Source organism: Capsicum annuum, chromosome 2 (assembly GCF_002878395.1).
Source record: "Capsicum annuum cultivar UCD-10X-F1 chromosome 2, UCD10Xv1.1, whole genome shotgun sequence".
NCBI lineage: Eukaryota > Viridiplantae > Streptophyta > Magnoliopsida > Solanales > Solanaceae > Capsicum > Capsicum annuum.
In genome coordinates, this window is record NC_061112.1 from 139,657,533 (window position 1) to 139,664,595 (window position 7,063).

Below are 7,063 nucleotides of genomic sequence, written 5' to 3' on the forward strand. Positions count from 1 at the left end.
TGAAACTCGGAAAATTCCTTAATGGTTATAATTTAATGGAAGTCGCTAATTGAAACTCAATGAATGATTCGGAAGATTCAAACTCGAAAACTCGCTTATTTAATTCCGAGTTTCATTAATGGAAATTGAATCTTCCGAGTTTCATTAACGGAAGATTGAATAGCTTTATGGAAATTGAATCTTCCAAGTTCCATTAACCGAAGATTAAATAGCTTCATGCATAAAATTAAATTTTTTGAATCTTCCGAGTTTCATTAATGAATTTTTCGAAACTTTCAAGTTCCATTAATGGAAATTGAATCATGAAATTAAATTTTTCGAATCTTTCAAGTTCCATTAATGAATTTTTCGAATCTTCCGAGTTCCATTAATGGAAATTGAATCTTCCATTGAGTTTTCAATTAGCGAGTTTCATTGAATCTTCCATTAATGGAACTTGCTAATTGAATCTTTCGAGTTTCAATGGAAAAATAATGGAAGATTTCATTCAATTATTTGAAAAAACTTTCTTCATAAATTCAATGGAATCATTTGGAATATTTAATATGGTTGTAATTGTAAAAAAATGTTGAAAAGTGATAAAATGGAGAAAAAACGGCGCGTGTACTATACTTTCCACGGAAAAAGTTGAGTATACATTTTGAGGGGGATTAATTCCACTTTAAAAAAGTGTGGGGGAAATTAATTTCAATTTAAAAAGTATAGGGGGTAATAAGACTCCCGCAAAGTTCAATATGCTACACTGAAAATTTGGTTAAACTTCATGTATTTTCGTAGGTATTATCCCCCAAAAAATTTTTTTTATCAAGCTATCTGTTATTAATTTATAACTAGTATACATACCCGGGCGATGCGCGAAATGTTTTTTTTTATGAATATCATTAAAAAAATATTAACTTATTCATTTAAAGTAATAAACTGTTTAAAATTTTTAATTACATCACTTTTTTATTTTAAATTTTAAAAGGTAGCCATTTGGGTCATTTACTAATTATTAAAAACAAAATGAGGAAAAGTTGGATCCGGCAATTACCCAAACCCAAACAATCTAAAAAAAGAAATCTTAGAAGTCGAAAAGTTATTTGTCATTGATTTTTTTATTTAAGGTATCATCATTTATCTACTCAATTAGGTGTGTTTAAATACATAATTATTGACAATTCAGGTAAGATAATCATATATGGTGATTATTCAGATAGGAAAAAAAATCACTATAATTAGAATGTGAAACTTGTGAAAAAAGTTGCAACTCAGTTTTGGTTTTGATTATTATCTAAAACAGACAAACAAAAAAAAACTAATTTGATTTTCATTATGTCACACAACCATTCACGTCAAGAAAATACAAAATAAAAAAAGCTAATGCACGCCTTGATCACTTTATGATCACCATATTTTAATTTTAAACACCTTTCACACTCTCTTTTTTTTTAGGTAAAAAGTATTGATTCGAAGTTTATGAGATTTTATAATTATAATAATAATTGAATTTATAGATATTTAATGAATTTTTTAATATATATAGAGTTTGGATAAAAATTATTGAGTTTACGTAAACATATTAAATTTATACCCTAAAATATAGTTGAAATATATTTTTAAAAAACTACTTGAGATAAACAAAAAACATACAGAAATCAACAAATAGAAAAAGGCATACATAACATACACATTCCAACGATGTTTTCAACATTTTTTGTAAATTTACCGTAATAGGAAAATAAAAAATTAAGATGAATATATAGAATTCAAAAAACATATATACTAAATTTCTACGCAAAATATAAGTTTCAAATGTTTTTCAGAAATTATTTTACTTGCATTTCGTCTTACCCAGAATATATATATATATTAAAAGGTCACATAGTTCAAGATTATGCTTGTGTGGTGTTTACTCATCATACAAAACTAACTTGTTTTAAATAGTTGATTTTATTTTTTATAAAATGCATAAATCTGTATTTTAATGATTTTTTTTTTGGAAGATTATGATAAAATAATTTCAGTAATATTGGGTTCCCCCCCCCCCCCCCCCCCAAAATTTGAGGAGGAATCTTAAAGTTGGGAAAGTAAATTAATGTTATTTCCTCAAAAAAGGTAAGAAACGTATATAAATAAATATAATTAATTGATCAAATTTTACTCATCTAATAATTATATGTAGTAATTAAGGTAAATGGGAAACATAGACACAAATATTCAACAAAGATTTTAATTGATATATATCTATTAAACAATTTTTTTTAAAATATATATTTGAAATCTACTATAACTTTCAACTAAAATTTTAATTCAATAATTATAAAAAGTACTCTTATTGATTGCAATAATTCAAAAAAAAAAAAATAGAAAATGCGTATGAGTAAAAAGAAATTATTTTGTTGATTTTTACTCCCTCAAAACACTGTAATTATTTGATTGGGAAATTAAACCGAAAATTTAGGAGATATTCTAACTGATATATATCTAATAAGCAAATTCTATATTTTTTTTAAATTTCTTTTTCTTGAAATCTGCTACAACTTGCAATTTAAATCACAATTCAATAATTTTACAAAAGTATAGTTATAATGTGCAATAAACAATCTAAAAAGTATATATAAGTTATATTGATTATTTTTAAAGAAAAAATGATCCAACATTTAAATGTAAAGCCCAGCCCAAACTAAAACATGAAATTAAGGTCCAGCCCAAAAGTACAAAATATCTAAAAAAAAATAATATTTTTTCTAAATAGATTAATCTAGAAATGAGTACAGGTAGTCAGCTTTTGTCTGAATAAGAAAAAGTTTCCCTTTCACTTTCACTCTATTACAAAAACTTCAAATTCGATCTATTTTTGCAAGGAAAATATATAATGTCACTATTTGAAGAAAAATGGAAGCTGAAAGGATGAAGAAGCTTTATAGTTCTGTAAGTTTTTTCGGCAGATTTCGAGCTGTTTCTTTTAGGAATTATAGAGATATTTGAAAATAATCTTCATTTTTTAAGTTGATATCTGATTTTGCTGTCTTTGTAATGTCTGGTAAGTTTTTTTTTATTTGCACATGCAAGTAAAATGTTTGATTTTGTTTTGTTGGATTTGTAGCAGATGTTGGAAATTAATCTTTGTTTTTGTCTTTCAAATCTGATTTTGTGGTCTTTTAAAAGTCTGGTAAGCTCTCTTCTTCCTGTGAAATTATTTTTCATTTTCGATTTTGAACATGTAAGTGAAATTCATGATATTTTATTGTTGAATTTTAGTAGATGTCGAAATATGATATTAGTTTATGTAAGTAAGTATGCTTTTTTTTGGTCTCTATAATGTCTGGTATGCCCTTCTTTTTTAATTAAATTTTCTTTTCGTTTTTTATTCGAACATGCAATTGCAATTTAGATTTGTTCGTTTGATACGAACATGCAATTAAAATTCGAGATTTGATGCAACTGCCCTGAAAAAAAATATATAGGATGAAATGAAATTTATAGTAATATAAGATTTGGAGTTGTATAATGACGTTAATGGTATCTTCTTATTCCATTTATACTTGTTTTGATGATATAAGGTGCCCTGCAGTGTTTGGAATTGTATTTATATCAATTGGTTGGTTGCTTCTGGAAAATACTCTCCTTTCATCTGAACCTTAATACAGATTCTTGTCGTAAATGGTGGTTTGCTTAAATAATAAGTTCCATTTTTTTTCTTTAATTTTGTCTCAAATCAGTGGATTGAGACTCTATTGAGGCTAATACCACCACTTAGTTCAAGAAAATTCAAAGAGATTGATGAACTTATTTCTGAAACTTGTGCTACAGTCTTTCCCCAACTTAAAATCGGAGCTTACATTTTGATTACAGTAAACCAATATTTGAATAAGCAATCATTCGACACCTCAAGCTCTCACCAGGTGCAGATCTTTGTATTCGTAGATTTCTGTCTAATACAGGTACTATCTAATCTCTATAAGCTCTAATTTCGAATTATTGATCATCCTATTTCATCCCTTGCATGCGTGTTGAGATATCTCTCTATTCTGGTATATAGTTGCCGAGATAATGTAGACATTATCCTAACATGGTTCTTTGTTTTCTTCCTTATTGTTGTTTCGGTATAGAGTGAACTGTTGTATTATTTTTTTGATTCATCAACAACTTTTCAGGATTGTATAGTATTTTTTTTTTCTGAAAGAAAATGGAAGGAGCACTATGAGATTGTATGTAGTGGCAAACAACTAATAGCTTATTTTATAGCTGTTTTCTTTTTTTTTTTCTTGAAATGTCGGTATCATGGTTGTTACAGGATAAGAATTGGTTACCAGTTACTCAATGCACTCAATGCAGACACTAAATTCACCGACTAATAACACCTTTCCCAGAGAGCCAGCCAATTTTGATGAGGTTTCTATGCATCAAAGCAGAATTTTTGACCAATATCATCCTTATTGTTTCACTCAAGCTTTAACCACATCTTTATGTTATTTCAGTTAACTGAGAACATCCTCCAAGTTTTCAAAAGTTATCCAAAAATATCCTTCTGTTAAGTGTTCTGTTAGTATTAATGTTGATCCGTTTGTCGCATGAGTTGGTCTCATTTTCTTAAAGGTGAATGTCGGATACATGCACTTAACGAATTTGCTATTCGTCCTGTTAAAGGTGTATTTTATGTTTCTTTAACACAAGTTTCCTGACAGGTGGTGCTTAGAGCTCCTCAAGATGTTGCAACAGGATGATCATTGAAGTCATTTAAGTTCCTTAAGACCAAAAAAACTCTCACAAGTTCACCTGATCTGAAGTTTGGGCATTTGAATTGAAGGACCCCATGGTGGTGAGAGGACTCAAAACCTAAAATCTCCATACAGAGACGTTAAGCTTCTCTCTGAACAGTTGAGGTATATTTTTACTTCTATTGACTACAAAGCTGGCAGTAAAACAAAGTACCTTACTCTGTAAAAGTGTTACCAAATGGAGTTTTGGTTGTGGATGTTTACATTTAGAGATTTTCTATTGTATCAATTAACATTATTTAATTCACCGTGGTGCATGCTACATGCTGCAGGCTCGCGAAAAGTTTTTATGACTAAGGAAAGGTACAAAAAATGACATTACCAGTGTACTGGAGGAGGTATAGACAGACATAGCAGCTAGCCATTCATACTGCCTATAATATTCTGAAGTCCCTCTTTTTAAACTTTTGCACATATGAATGCCTACTTTGAAAATAAATGAAGGCAAAAAAACTTTCTTAACATGATTTTAACTCTTCCAGGAACTCCATAATGTAAAATCAACTTTCGAGCAAGCTCGATTCAGTTTGGTGAGTGAATGTGGCGCTGGAGCATCTCAAGGGATCTCTCTGACTTTAATTCAAGAAGTTTTACCACAATAGCAATGGATGCTCGGCTTCGTTATTTCAAACAGGCATGTCACACACATGGGAGCTATTCTAGCCTATTTGTTTTCAATTTCTCATATTTTATTTCTATCTTGTAGGGATATGAGTTTTTGCATCATATGGAGCCATATATCAATCAGGTTTGTCTTGTTGTTGGTTTAATTGGTGGCAATTTGATTGATGCAACTTCAATTTGATTTATTTCCGACAACAAAGTTAATGATCAAATTTACATTTTGGTAATGGAATGTGCAAATACCTTGCATCTTTAATTGTCCTCCATTTCTTTGTTCTTTTTTACTCAGAATTGTCCCTCAATTTGGAAGTATTATTTTTAAAAATACCTTACTGTATGAAACAAAATACCTTGCTGTAAACAGTTACCAAATGGAAGTATTCTCTGGAAAAAAAACACTATTTGGTTATAGATGTTTGTGTTTTTGGTTCCCGTACACTATTCTGTAGATGACAGTATGTTTCATTTTGTTGAACTGTCTTGGCATTAATAATTATGTTTCATTTTATTACATTTTTTTATTTTATGTTGCAATTTTAATCAAATGTGTGTATGATTTTTATCATACCTTTGATTTGCAGAATTTTCAAGCACTTTGACACATTTTGCAGTAAAACTTATCGCCAAGTTTTCCAACCTTCCTATTACAGTCCTTACAACTCAGGTATGGCCACTTTTTGTCAAGGTCTATGTGTATTATGCTCGCAACAACACAGAAGCTCCCTTCCTATATTTTATTAAAAATAACATAGTTTAAAAAATAGTCATCTGTCAAAATATAAATTATTAATGGAATAGTGTTACTTACATCCATGCACTCAATTAATTGCTTGATAGTTTTAGCTTCAAGCGATCCAGAAGATAATAACTCATCTGAAATAGAAGAAGAGTTATTTTGAGAGGATATTCGACTAATCCTCTCGGCTTTACCTCCACGCACATCTTCCATTCTGTATGGGTTGAAGTTTTGTTAAAATCTATTTCATATAACAAATTATTCAATGTACTAAAAAGAAATGGAGAGTATACTACTATATAAACCTGGAGATAAATTCAGCAACTTCAGGCAGTTGAGGATTTATCCATAATTTTGAAGCAGTCCAAGAATTGCGCACAAAATAGTTTCCTGCATTTATGAGTATATTTGTTATCACATCATGAAATTTGTATTCAATATAAATCTTACAAATGTATAGAAAAAACTAGAAACCTTTGAATTTATGTGCCAGATAAATTCAGCAACTTCAGGCAGTTGAGGATTTATCCATAATTTTGAAGCAGTCCAAGAATTGCGCACAAAATATTTTCCTGCATTTATGAGTATATTTGTTATCACATCATGAAATTTGTATTCAATATAAATCTTACAAATGTATAGAAAAAACTAGAAACCTTTGAATTTATGTGCCTGTACCAACTGCATCACCACAATTACAGGCTTATCGATAGATCCCTCCAAGTGCGGACGTATTTGAAGAGCGAACTCACCCCAGAAAGTAGCTTCAATCATTTTATTCCTTCAATATATACATATAATTATATAAAAATTGAACAACTTCAAATTTATAATTATGTTTGTCGTCTTACTCGTAATCTTGTAGTTCAACATTCATGAACAACGATTTATTGCCTTGTTTGTATTTCTGTACCGGTCCATAAGCGACAATCTCTCCGAC

The 7,063-nt window shown here is 29.4% G+C and overlaps 2 long non-coding RNA genes across 5 annotated transcripts; both read left to right on the forward strand.

The window, feature by feature from the left end:
- The first annotated feature begins 2,755 nt into the window (after window positions 1-2,755).
- Window positions 2,756-5,396, forward strand: LOC107860024. 4 transcript variants are annotated; one of them, XR_007052457.1, is made up of 6 exons: window positions 2,756-2,913; window positions 3,092-3,154; window positions 3,796-3,926; window positions 4,671-4,868; window positions 5,036-5,101; window positions 5,246-5,396. It is a non-coding gene; the product is annotated as an uncharacterized LOC107860024 (long non-coding RNA). The 4 variants fall into 4 exon arrangements; XR_001671465.2 differs by having other exon boundaries at window positions 3,838-3,926; XR_001671466.2 differs by having other exon boundaries at window positions 2,766-2,913; window positions 3,089-3,154; window positions 3,838-3,926.
- A 69-nt stretch (window positions 5,397-5,465) lies between these two features.
- Window positions 5,466-7,031, forward strand: LOC107860023. The gene is made up of 2 exons (XR_007052458.1): window positions 5,466-5,511; window positions 5,969-7,031. It is a non-coding gene; the product is annotated as an uncharacterized LOC107860023 (long non-coding RNA).
- Window positions 7,032-7,063: the final 32 nt, after the last annotated feature.